Source organism: Silene latifolia, chromosome Y (genome assembly GCF_048544455.1).
Source record: "Silene latifolia isolate original U9 population chromosome Y, ASM4854445v1, whole genome shotgun sequence".
NCBI lineage: Eukaryota > Viridiplantae > Streptophyta > Magnoliopsida > Caryophyllales > Caryophyllaceae > Silene > Silene latifolia.
The window spans coordinates 96,446,847-96,460,492 of NC_133538.1; the positions used below are offsets into that span (position 1 = coordinate 96,446,847).

At 40.0% G+C, this 13,646-nt stretch overlaps 1 non-coding gene across 1 annotated transcript; it reads right to left on the bottom strand.

Annotated features, from left to right (window-relative positions):
* Nucleotides 1–3,573: 3,573 nt before the first annotated feature.
* Nucleotides 3,574–3,680, bottom strand: LOC141636832 (small nucleolar RNA R71). Its single transcript, XR_012541413.1, has one exon. It is a non-coding gene; the product is annotated as a small nucleolar RNA R71 (small nucleolar RNA).
* Between the last annotated feature and the right edge of the window lie 9,966 nt (nt 3,681–13,646).

The following is a 13,646-nucleotide window of genomic DNA, read 5'->3' on the forward strand; positions in this document are numbered from 1 at the left end:
AGTGAGTACCAAAAATAATATTTATAAATTCCAAACTACAAATAGCAAGCGATAGTAAGGGTCGATCCGCAGGGAGGTAGGGAGTTCTAAGTGTTATTTCAGTCTATGAATTTTCTGGGGGGGTTTTGATTATTTCAACTGAACTAAAGAGACTAAGGGAAAAGAGATAAAAATAGAAGAAATTAACAATAGAGGGAAGGAACTAGGACTTCGGGTCATCAATAAACGTCCAATCAATTGCGAAATAAGGTCACAAATCAGTCGATGTGTCGGTCTAAGGGGCAACAAATATCTCCTTTCAGTCTCAATTCTCCCTAAAATGCTATTAGCTTAACTTTCGCCCTCACTAAAGCATCCTATTGTTCAGTGCGGGTCTCCCCTAATCCAACCTTTCGGTCCAGGTCAAGGGTTACCAATATTAAAAGGCTAATTGTGTCGACTCAACTAGTAGGATACAGTTAAAGCAGCGATTAACAACATAGACTACAACAACAACGACAGATCTAATAACCTAATTAGCAACTAACATCAGTCTAATGAATCACCTAATCCTAGCAGAGGTATTTAGCTAGACATGAATAAGAGAGTAAGAACAAGGGAAGGGGGAATAATAAACATTAAATAATTAAGGAGAAAAAGGGAGAGAAAGAAGTTACAGTAGAAATAGATCCGGAAATAAGAGAGAATAGCAGTAACAGTGTATTAGAAATAATAAGAGAGGAGAAGCAACGTCTGAGGTCCAAAGACCAGTTACAAATGACATCCTCACTTCCTATTTATAAGAAAATAGGATTATTAACTAACCTAATGACGGAAATAAGCTAAAAAGCCCAAGCCCATAGCGAATCCACTCGATCGAGTGATTTAAAACCACTCGATCGAGTAACTAAAGCTTAAACCACTCGATCGAGTAGAAAATCTACTCGATCGAGTAAACCATAAATTGAATCTACTCGATCGAGTAGAAAAAGGACTCGATCGAACATAAATCTACTCGATCGAGTACTTTCCAGCAACGATTTCCCGCTTTGCGCACTGAACTTCAAACGGCTGCCATTTCTTCGTTACTTGGGCAAACAGGGCGATTCCGGTGGCGTTGGAAATCTAAGAGGACAAGCTTTCATTTCCAATTGAAATAACCTGAATATATGTTGTAGAACTCGAGATATAGCTCTCCAAAGTAGGTATTAGCAATTTGAAGTTCTTCCTTTGCTCGCCTAGCTATCTTTCTTCTTTGCGCATCTCAAAATAGCTACATTCCCGCTCCAAATTCACTCTTCCTCCAAATGCATGCTAAGAGGATGGTAAAAGGCTCAATTTCACTACTTTTTGGTTCATTCCTGCAAATAAGACAAAACAAACCAAAGTAGCATATTCGGGGCATTTCGTAGCATAAAGCTACGATAAAAGCGTAGAAATACGTGCATAAATAGACTAAAAAGACTATATAAAATGCAAGTATCAGCTAACGCCCCTCACACACTGATGTGTGCCTTTTATATGCGTTTATTCACATGCTTGGCACACATTTCTAGTTACTTATATGATTATTTCATTCTATTTCCTCCCGTATTAGCTACTTTGGGTGTATTTCATGTTTCTTGCAGGTTTGAGATTGGTTTGTGCATTTAGAAGCCAAATCCGTTCGGTAAAGGAACAAGATAGAAGCTTGGAAGAGTTTAGACGAGCTTAGGAGAGCAAGGAATGTATTTTTATACATGATATCTATTAAAGTTATGCTATTGTCGATAGACTTGCCTCTCTATATCGATAGACAGAGTGTAATGTGTCGATAGACATTGTCAATCGACACAGGAGACTGTTTTGGAGAACTTTCAGCTCTGTCGATAGACACCTCAGCATTATCGATTGACTTCTATATATACTGTCGATCGACACTACACCTAGGTCGATCGACTAAGTAGACGGACATATATGTTTTGCTCAGTTTATTTCTTTTATTTGGACCTAGTATAAAAGCTCTTGTAATCTTTTAATTAGGTTACACTTTTACACTTAATTTTTATGTAAGCAGACAGTTAGAAACATTACTACGTAGAAAGTTTCTCAAACTTTTAGATCTAGATTAAATTCTCCTCTCTACATTGCTCGTACTCGGATTTATTTTTGTAATTAATAAAATCTCCTCTTTCGTTCTTCTTATTTAGTTTGAAATATTTCTCTTGCGTTCATCGCTAGTTTTAGTTTATGATTATTTCTCTCTTGATCAATTTAATGATGAATCCTTTTTATTTCTCTTCTATTTTAACTATTGTTATCAATTTCAATATGAGTAGCTAAATCTCTTGCTAGGATTTAGGGGATCCATGGAAGTTAAGGGGTGTTAATTAGGCGATTAGGTTGATCAATTTTATTAGTCTTTATTGTTAATTGCAAAATTAAATATACGAATAGTTAATTAAAGGCCACAATTGGTTATTTGATTTGGTAAATCCTGACCTAAGATCGAAAGCCTGGTAAGGATTAGACCTGTTGTAAACATCAGAGTGCCCTAGTAAGTTGCGAGAGCCCGCTAGGAGCATTTTAGGGCGAATTGTGATCCGAGAGGACCTTTTCACTACCTTTTAGACCAGTAATTGAGACTGACTTATAACCCTACCTTAGACCCGCGATAATCCATGGTGAACCGATGATCCTACTCTTCTCTCCTTATATTTTCACAGTTTAATTTCTCTCTTTTAATCATTTTTATTTAATTGTTTTAGTTATTATTCAAACAAACAAAATCCCCCATTTGTTACATAACAAACTTGAATTAGCAAATAGATTATCATTTGCCTCCCTGTGGATACGATCCCGACTTCCCTAGCTGTGTTAGTTAGAGTATAGTTGGTTACATTTGATAGGGTTGCGACAGCCTCATCAAATTTTGGCACCGTTGTCGGGGAGGCAACATTTTCTATTTGTTTGTTTTAGTTTGTCTTGTCTCAGGGAACTTTAGTTCCTTGAGGCCGCTCTTATTCTTTTCTTTAGTGTTTGTTTATGCGCAGGTCTCACGGGTCCGAGCTCGTACCATTCGACTCTGAACCAGAAATGACTTTCCGAGCTAGACAAAACTTTTGGAGAGAAATTCATCAAGCCGAAGACTTGAGTACGCTTGACGCTACATACGCCGCTTTCGTTGCAGAAAATCAGTCTTTAGAGGAAGATACATCTACTTCTGACCCTACTACAATCATGCCTACATTAGCAAGTCATTCAGAGCCCACCCTTGCATCCATTCGTAAGGGATTCAAGTTGCCAACCACCGATCATGGTACCTTTGAGATCCGTCCGTCCTATGTTAACCTGGTAAAACGAAACATGTTTGGAGGAGCAGCTACTGAGGATCCTGCCAAACATATGGAGAAGTTCGTGACATACTGTTTCTCAATCCCTTTGACTGCCGGGGTAACACAGGACCAAGTAAAACAAGTTTTATTCCCTTTTTCTCTGCGACATGGTGCTGCAGAGTGCTTGCGGGATTTGGACTTGAAAGCAAATGCTATTAGTGACTGGAATACACTCGTTATTGCATTCTACAAGAGGTATTTTCCACCACAGAAGACAAACGCTCTTAGAAGCCAAATCACGAGTTTTAAACAGGGCCCCACTGAAGACCTTAATGAGGCATGGGTTCGATTCAAGAGACTAGTCCGCTCTGTTCCCCATCATGGTTTCCAGATCTGGTTTCTATGCAATCAGTTTTATAATGGGATTTATGACGATCATAGAGCTTTGCTTGATTCTTCTGCAAATGGGAGGTTTCAAAACAACAATACTGATGCCAATGCTTAAAAATTGATTGATGAGATAGCTACTCACACTGCTGAGTATGGTAACCCCAGAGGTAATATAAGAGGGGGAAGTTCAGATGGCGCTGTTGGAGATCAGTTAGAGGCATTGTCTGCCCAAATTGCCGAATTGAAGACATCCTAATCTTTGGGAAACCAGCAGACAGTTAATGCCTTAGTCCAACAGGATACACCTTGTGAATGATGTGGTATCACGGGGCATAGTGCAGCTGAATGTATGAGTACGATAGAACAGGTACATGCTTGTCAATCTTTCAAGCAAGGTACACCTTACTCTAACTTCTATAATGAGAGGACTACGGAGCATCCATATTTCTCGTACCGAAGCCATAATGTCCTTAATCCTACCCCACCACCACAACAGCCACAAGGTCCTTCATATGTGATTCCTCAGAATCACACTTCTCAGCAAAACAATTATCAAAGGCAAAACCAAGGAGGGCAACAGTTTACTAATCCGCATCAATAGTTTCAACAACAGATGCAACCTCCTCAACAAGCTGCAAATAGCGATATGTTGAATATTAAAGCCATGTTACAACAACAGATGATAGCTTCACAAAAGCAGGAGACTTTGATTACACAGTTTCTAGGTCACAATAAAATCTTGGATAATCAAATTGCTCAATTATCGAGCCAAAACTCAAGTAGGCAACCTGGTGCGTTGCCATCTCAACCAAATAAGCCTTATGATACGGCCAATGCTATAAATCTAAGAAGTGGTTTTACTTATGACGGGCCGGAGTTGCCAAAGGATGGTGATGACTTTGTTATTGAAGAGTTGGATGTTAATGATGAAGATGAGGTAAAGGATCCACAAGAAGATGACTCGCAAGCTAAGGGTCGATCGGCAAGTACTGAATGTCAATCGACAGGTCCATGCAAAGGTCAAACGACAATATTTCATTCGACAAGTAAAGATGGTCTATCGACAACCGCTGGAGGTCGATCAACAGAGGCTGGTGGTCTATAAACAGCCAACCCAAGTCCATCGACAGCCAGTCCAAATGGTCAGTTAGCAGCTTCAGACGGAGTTACTGGATCATTGCCTACTACTGGATCGACTTCTAATGCTGCTAAGAAGTCTAATTCTGACGAAGGGAAGGGCAAAGCTGCTGAGCCACCAGTTGTAATAAAGATTCCATTTTCACGAAGGTTGAAAAACACGAAGATTGACAAGCAGTTCAGGAAATTCATGGAAGTCGTCAAGAATCTCCAGGTTACTGTACCATTCACAGAGCTGATAACCCATGAAAGATATACTGACTCGTAAGAGAAGTTTTAATGAACAGGAGACCATAGCTTTCACCGGGGAGTGCAGTGCACTCCTACAAAGCAAATCTCCCCCTAAATTAAAGGACCCGGGTAGTTTTTCAATCCCTTGTACTATAGGCACTCATGTTATAGAAAAGGCTTTATGCGACTTGGGGGCAAGTGTAAGTGTAATGCCCTATTCAGTTTGCGAGAAACTGAATATGGGGGACCTCAAAGTTACTAGTGTGACCCTACAAATGGCTGACAGGTCAGTGAAACGTCCTTTAGGTGTTCTAGAAGATGTCCCCGTACGGATAGGTAAATTCTTTATACCTGTCGATTTTATTGTTTTAGATATGGCTGAAGATACCCAAATTCCCATAATATTGGGGCGACCATTCTTACATACTATGGGGGCTATAATAGATGTCACGCAGGGGCGCTTGACCCTGGAGATAGGAGACGAGAAGGTGACTTTTAACCTGGCTAGCACACTAGCTAAGCCTATGATAGAAGACACATGTTATGCCATAGACATAGTAGATGAGTCTATGTTTGATTATTGGACGGGTTCCCTGATTGGGAACCCATTAGAGGCTTTGATTGTTCTTGATGATTTTGCAGAGGATGTACAGGTAGATTACGCGACGATGAATACTGCTTTGAAAGGTAGGGAGTTCACTATTGAGAAAGGTGAGACGGTAAATGCGATAATGGAAACCTCTTATGCTGTTGAGGTAAAGAAACCGGAGCTCAAACCTCTCCCCTCCCACCTTAATTATGTTTTTCTCGATGACCATGAACAATATCCAATTATTGTTAGTTCCAAGCTTGATGATAGCCAACTCGCCGATTTTTTGGGTGTTTTTGAGAAATAATAAGAAGGCTATGGGATACAGTTTAGATGACTTGACAGGTATTAGTCCATATTTCTGTATGCATCGGATAAACCTGGAGAAAGGTCATAAGCCTCGTGCACAAGGTTTACGCAGGTTGAATCAGAATATGCAGGATGTGGTAAGGAAAGACTTAATAAAACTTCTTGATGCAAGTATAATTTATTCTATCTCTGACTACGAGTGGGTGAGCCCAGTTCATATAGTTACGAAGAAAGAAGGGACTACGGTGGTGAAAAATGATAAGAATGAATTAATACCGACTAGAACTGTGACTGGTTGGCGGATGTGCATAGATTATAGACAATTAAATGCCGCAACTAAGAAAGACCATTCCCCCCTTCCCTTTATTAACCAGATGTTAGAGAGATTAGCTTCCCATAAGTTTTTCTGTTATCTAGATGGATACTCAGGGTTCTTTCAGATCCCTAACCATCCGAATTATCAGGAGAAAACGACTTTTACTTGTCCATATAGTGTTTATGCATATCGCAGGATGCCATTTGGTTTGTGTAATGCCCCAGCTACCTTTCAAAGGTACATGATGGGGATATTTTCCGCGTATATAGAGTCTATTATGGGGGTTTTTATGGACGATTTCAGTGTCTATGGGTCTTATTTCTCTTCTTGTTTGTCGAACCTTGATAAGATTTTGCAGAGATGTATTGAGGTTAATCTGGTGTTGAACTGGGAAAAGTGCCATTTTATGGTCAACGAGGCAGTTATCCTTGGTCACTTAGTTTCTGATAAGGGTATACAGGTTGACAGAGCAAAAGTGCAAGTGATTGAGCAATTAACACCTCCCGTTAACGCCAAAGGAGTTAGGAGTTTTCTTGGTCACGCTGGCTTTTATCGCCGGTTCATCAAGGACTTTTCTAAAATTGCTAAACCACTTACACAATTGCTAATTAAAGATGTCCCCTTTGAATTTTCTAATGAGTGTCTTTCTGCTTTTAACAGGTTAAAGCGGGCCTTGATCATAGCACCGATTATTCAAGCTCCAGATTGGGAGCTGCCATTCGAGATAATGTGTGATTCCAGCGATTATGCAGTTGGCGCGGTGTTAGGCCAAAGGAAAGACAAGGCTTTGAGTGCTGTTTACTATGCTAGCTGAACATTGGATGAGACTCAGGTTAATTATGCTACTACTGAGAAGGAGATGTTGGCTGTAGTATATGCAATATAGAAGTTTAGGTCCTATCTGCTCGGGTCCAAGGTGATTGTTTTTACCGATTATACGGCTTTGAAGCAGCTTCTTGTTAAGAAGGACGCTAAGCCGCGATTATTGAGATGGATACTCCTGATTCAGGAGTTTGATTTTGAGATTCGAGACAAGAAAGGCTCTGAAAACCTTGTTGCTGACCATTTGTTTCGACTAGAGTTGCAAAATGAGGGAGATATTCTCCCTATTAATGACTCATTTTCTGATGATAGTTTGATGGCTATTACTAATGCTGAAAATCCATGGTATGTTGATTATGCTAATTCTATTATAGGCGCTATTTTACCTCCTGACTTGTCTTATCAGCAGAGGAAGCGGTTTCTTCACGATCTGAAGCAGTACTTTTGGGATGATCCTTATTTATTTAAGGAGTGCGCTGACGGTCTTTTTAGACGGTGTATACCGCAGTGGGAGACCAAAGCTATCATGGAAGCTTGCCATTCTTCCTCCTATGGCGGTCACCATGGTCCTTCTAGGACCGTGCCTAAGGTACATCAATCTGGTTTCTACTGGCCGTCTATGTTTAATGATGCTAGGTTGTTTCTTGCAGGTTGCGATCCTTGCCAGAGAACGGGAAATATTTCAAAGAGACATGAGATGCCTCAGAATGGTATTTTGGAGGTCGGGATTTTTGATGTATGGGGCATCGATTATCAAGGGCCATTCCCGTCTAGCAAGGGCAATAGATACATACTAGTTGCTGTGGACTATGTGTCCAAATGGGTAGAGGTTGTGGCTTCAGCTAACTGTGATGCCAAGACCATTGTCCAGCTATTCAAGAAGGTAATATTTCCTCGCTTTGGTGTCCCTAGGGTCGTCATTAGCGATAGAGGTATTCATTTTAATGAGAAACAACTTTCTGTTTTATTGTCAAAATATGGTGTTTCGCATCGTCGTGGTTTGGGGTATCACCCCCAAACAAGTGGACAAGTGGAAGTCTCCAACAGGGAGATTAAAAAAATTTTGGGAAAGGTTGTTTCCAAGTCCCGTAAGGATTGGACTATGAAGCTGGATGACACCTTATGGGCCTATAGGACAGCTTTCAAGACACCGATTGGCGCGTCGCCATCGATTAGTCTATGGGAAGTCGTGTCACCTACCTGTGGACACTACTACAAATTTAGGCAACTACAACGCCCCTTTAACAACGATTATTCACGAAAATCACAATAGACGTTGTAGAATGTATGGCGCGAATTTTACTAAAATCAATTACAACGGGTATAGTTATAAAAACCGTTGTTATTATTTTTAACAACGGGTCACACATGCGGAACCGTTGTTAATAATTTGGCGCAAAATTGGCGCAAAGTTAGTGAAAAGTAATCACAACGGTTACTTTTTAAACCCGTTGTTAAAACTTATTTAACAACGGGTGTTTTGTACAACCGTTGTTAAAACATATTTCACAACGGTTGTTGTTTAATAACCGTTGTCAATACCTTCCATACTATAAACCACACAAATGTCTGCTGCATTGCACACAAAACACAACCCTTAATACACAAACACAAACAAAGCAGACAAACAAACACAAAACACATACACACTCTCTTTCTCTCTTTCTCTATTTCTCTCTTTCTCATCGTCGCTTTATCTTCTCGCCGTCATTGTGATTTCATCGTCTATTACGTTACGTATTTATCGGGTAAATCTCGCCGTCACTGTACGTCATCGTCATTATTTTCTTTTTCTATTTATTTCTTTTGCATATATGTGTTTTTATCGACAATTATGTTATTTGTTTAAGTATTGTTCGCATAATTAGTTACTAAAACAATGAAGAAGCAAGATGAAGAAGTAAGATAAACATAATTAATATATATATATATATATATTTATAAATACATAAATTAAAAAAAAAAATTACATATGTAAAAATGCAATTCTTATATTTTCATGGAGGATCTTATTGTGCTCTATCGTATCCATCCTCTCCTCCTTGGCTATTTGGAGGTTCCGTTCAGCTTGCTATATCGTCATATAGCCGCAAATCGCTCGCTTGCTCGTCAAGCCATCTTCTTTGGCGTGCTTCAGTGCGGATCGAGCTTCCGCAAGGTAGCTCCTGAAACTTTCCTCAATATGGAGGAACCGGCGGATGAAGTTGTTGTTGTTTTCGATCATGGTAAGAGTCTTTAGGATGAAATCATTCAGTTTCTTAGAGTTTTTGAGTTTGATTTGAAAGATTAAGTAGAGTTTGTTTTAACAGTTAGAGTTTGGAGATGAATATATGAGATAATGGAAATGTTAGTTGAGATATGCAATGTATTTATACTAAGCAATGTGTGGGTTGAGTTAATTGCTTTTTAATTAATATATATGTTAGGAAGTTGTGCCATAATCATCATCATCTCTCTCAATAATGCTGCTTCAAATCCTATTACTAACCCTTCTCATTCCATATTATCCGTTCATATGTACAGTGAATGTCAGTAATAATGCATGCATTGGAATTCTAACAGGCCGTAATTATGCATGCATCTAGTAATATTTAATTTATTTTTTTTTTATTTTTTAAGAACAAACAACAACGGTTATTTTAAAACAACCCGTTGTCTTTAGTTATAACAACGGTTTTGCATATTACAACCCGTTGTTATAACTTTCCCCCCAAAATTGAGTCACACTTTCCACAACGGGTTTTTATACATAAAACCGTGGTTAATATTTTTAACAACGGTTTCCTTAAGTAAACCAACCGTTGTTAAAACCTTCTACAACGGACGCTTTAACAACGTCCGCTTTTTTATATAACAACGGTTTTTGACCGTTGTTATAGCCTGTATCTGTAGTAGTGGGAGCTAGAGTATAAAGCTTGGTGGGCTATTCGATTGCTTAATTCTGATCCAAATTTATGTGGTGAGAAGCGATTGTTGCAGCTAGATGAACTTGAAGAGTTCCGTCTAAATGCATATGATAGTGCCAGGGTTTACAAAGAGAAGACTAAGAGATGGCATGATAAGCGTATCATACCGCGAGAATTCCAAGTTGGGGAGAAGGTGTTTCTATTCAATGCCCGACTCCATCTATTTCCGGGTAAGCTGAAGTCCCGATGGTCTGGTCCTTATAAGGTAACTTTTGTTTCTAAATTTGGGTCAGTCGAGTTAGAGAATTCCGCGGGAGAGCGTTTCAAAGTGAATGGTCACCAAGTTAAGCATTACTATGATGCTAAGGATACTGTTGGAGTGGTTGAGGTGTTGTACCTCGAACCCGTTACCGCACATGCTGAAAGAGGTAACAAAGGTCGAGCGGGACCGTAAAAACCAGCGCTGACCAGGAGGCAACCCGAATTGTAAAAGTTATGTAAAAGTGTGTTTATTTTTAGCTTTAATTGTGTGTGCTTAGAACATGTTTCCTTATTGCATTTTAGTTATTTTTGCATACTCATTATAGTTTACATTTTAATTCCATATAATAAATTTCCGTCACTTAAATGTTTTTAACATTTGGAAGCGGAATTTAGTTGCATGCTAGACTAGTTTAGTACTGTTTCATAATGAGTATAACCTGGAAAAGAAACTAATTTGCATGTGAGAATTGCGCAGGGACCATAAGGAGTGGACAAGAGGCGTTTTAATGCATGTGTCTATCGATAATATACAGGTTGTCGATCGACAAAAGAAAAAAAAAAGTCGATAGACATGGTCATTCGACACAGCCTACAACAATTAAGGGGTCAATGAGGTATGTCGATCGACAATTGCTACAGTGTCGATCGACAATAGGTGAGTGTCTATCGACATCATACGAGATGTCTATCGACATATTTTAACATTGTGGTTTTTAATTGCTTTTTCCTTCCTCAATAAACCATAAAACCCCTCTTCTCCTCTTTGTTTCTCACGACAGGAACACAAAAAAAAAGAAAAAAAAAAAGAGGAACGACACCCTAATCCTTCATCCAATTTCGATCCCTACTCGTTTTCTTGCTCTCAATTTGCTGCAATTCCTTCACAAAATCTAATTCCCCATCAAATTACACCTTCAATTATTCCCTTTTTCTCCTTCAAATTCGACCAATTAGTCGAAATTATGGGTTAGGGTTTCGATTATTTTCTGGGTTATTTTGTGATTGCTTTCAAATCGAGTCCTGCCACTGAGGTTAGGGTTCTTTACTCTTATTGCTTAATTGTGCTTAATTTGATCAGTCTATTTGTTGTTCAAAATTTTGAGTTGTGTCTCGGATTCTTTCCCTTTCGAATTGTTATTCGAATTTGTCTAATTCGTGGTTCCGTTCATGCTCTATAATTTTCGAAATTCATTGCTAATGGTTGCGGTTTATTAATTTCAAATTAACTCGTATCGCTGCCTACTTCACTCGGCATTTACGCTGCTTGAGCCGAGTCTCTGTTTCTATTTGAGTTTTACTGTTGAACTTTGGTTGCCAAATTATTATTATTCGGATTTATCATTCGAATTAGTTGAGGAAGAAACCCCGTTTATGCTTACTCATTTTTCGAATTTAAGCGGATTTTGTCGGATGCTATTCTGTTCTTTGCTGATACTTATTCATTCAATTTTGTGCTATGTCAACGGTCACTTTTATTTGCAGGATATGGAAAGCGAAGGTAAGAGACGGAAGCTCACTGAGTCGAGGAAGGCTAGCACGCAGACTGGGGCTGCTGGCGGGTCTGGCGTCAGTCATTCCACGAGCAGTTATAACCCCGGTTACGGAACATCCGAATGTCGTATTCAGCTCCGAAGGGCAACGGGAGAGGTTTGAAAATCTTCTTGATACCCCTGTTATCCCTACTCGTTTTCAAGCCGATAAATCACTAAATAAATTAGGTTGGCGGGCACCTGTACTTGAATTTTTGAATAGGACGGGTACTATGGGTTTAGCTACTATGCTTCACTATACATATGAGTCGCTCACTTACGAGTTCTTTAGTATTTTTCGCTATGTAGCTTAAAATAATGCAAAGAATATACCTGAAAGTCGGATTCATTTTCGGCTCCTAAATAAGGATTATAAGTTGACTTTGACTCAGTTTGGTGGTTACCTTGGGGTTGCTTCTGTTGGTTCGACCACACCCCCAAGAGATGGGGCCACAAAGGCCCTTTGGCCTGCCCTCTCCCATGGCCCCAGCGACCGACATTATATTAATGATGTTGACCACCCCATCCCCCACTTTTGGTTCCGATTAGTTGCTGGCACTATCTTTGGTCGTCCGGAGCCGAACAAATTGAATGTAATTGAGCGACATATGCTCGCTGGTTTCTTAAATGTTGATTACGGTGATCCTTTTGTCTTAAATGTGGCCCAGGCTGTGGCCACACACTTTAGCACCGTCCGCGGTCATAGGGCAATTCACTGTGGCGGTGTTGTGAGTCATTTGGTGTCTTGCCTTATCCCTGGTTTTCCCTCGGATCGTTTGGAGCCGATTGGTCATGAGAATGGACTATCCTCTTTACAGGCCGGCCGTCTGCTTTATCTTCCGGCTTTAGCCTCATTTCGATGGATCCGGACCAAACCTTCCCTTAAATGGAAGTAAGAGGGTGAGAAGACACTTCCCTTACCCCTACCTTGCAATACTTTCCCTGCAATAGTTCCCATGCCCAAGTTTGACCCTACGCTTGATCCCACTTTATCCCACCTCCGCCGTTTGTGCCCCCCACGGTCATGGACTAGGGGCACCGTGATACCATGCTTTTAGATTTGTGCACTCGTGTGGCGAGGATGGAGCAGGACCAAGCTTTATGTGGTTTTCTTGTTTATGACTGGTATGCTCAAGACGGGAGGTTGCCACCTCCCGGTTGGCCCCATCCATCTTATTACAGGTTTCCAGAGGATGGCTATGTTTCTACTGCCACGGCTACTGCTGATGCCGCGGCGACTGTTACTTTTACTGAGCAGCCTACTACTACCACTACCACTTTGGAGGAGGGTAAGAGAGGTGATAGTGCTGTGGTGGGCGCCCTTTCTGATGAGGATGACCCGGATTTCACGGGCGCTTAGTGGCAGCTTCTGGCCACGACCTCCCCCTGTTTGTTGCTGGTTTGGGGTGGTCCGTATTGTGGTGTGTGAGTTCTCTTTTCCCTTATTTATTTTCATTTGCATTTCATTTTAGCTGTGTGTACCCCCTTTCCTTGTTTCTGCTGCTGCTCCTTGTTTGCTGAATATAATGAGGGATTGTATGGTTTGGTTTGGGGTGAGTATACATATGTTCCATATGCATATTTCTTGCATTTCTGCATGCATATTCTTCTTTTTTTAAAAAAAAAATAATCAAAAAAAAAAAAAGAAAAATCGTAAAATTTCAGAAAAATATGTTTGCATTTAGGTAGAGTCTATGGTTGAGTCGGAGTGGCTATATAACAATGATGACATTGCTTTTATACTCTTGCTAACTCGTTTAAGCCTTGCATTTTTGACACCCTATTTTGAGAAATTCATTTGCATAATCTACGAGTTTTTGATAATTTCTACCAAACGAATAGACTTGACTTATATGTTGG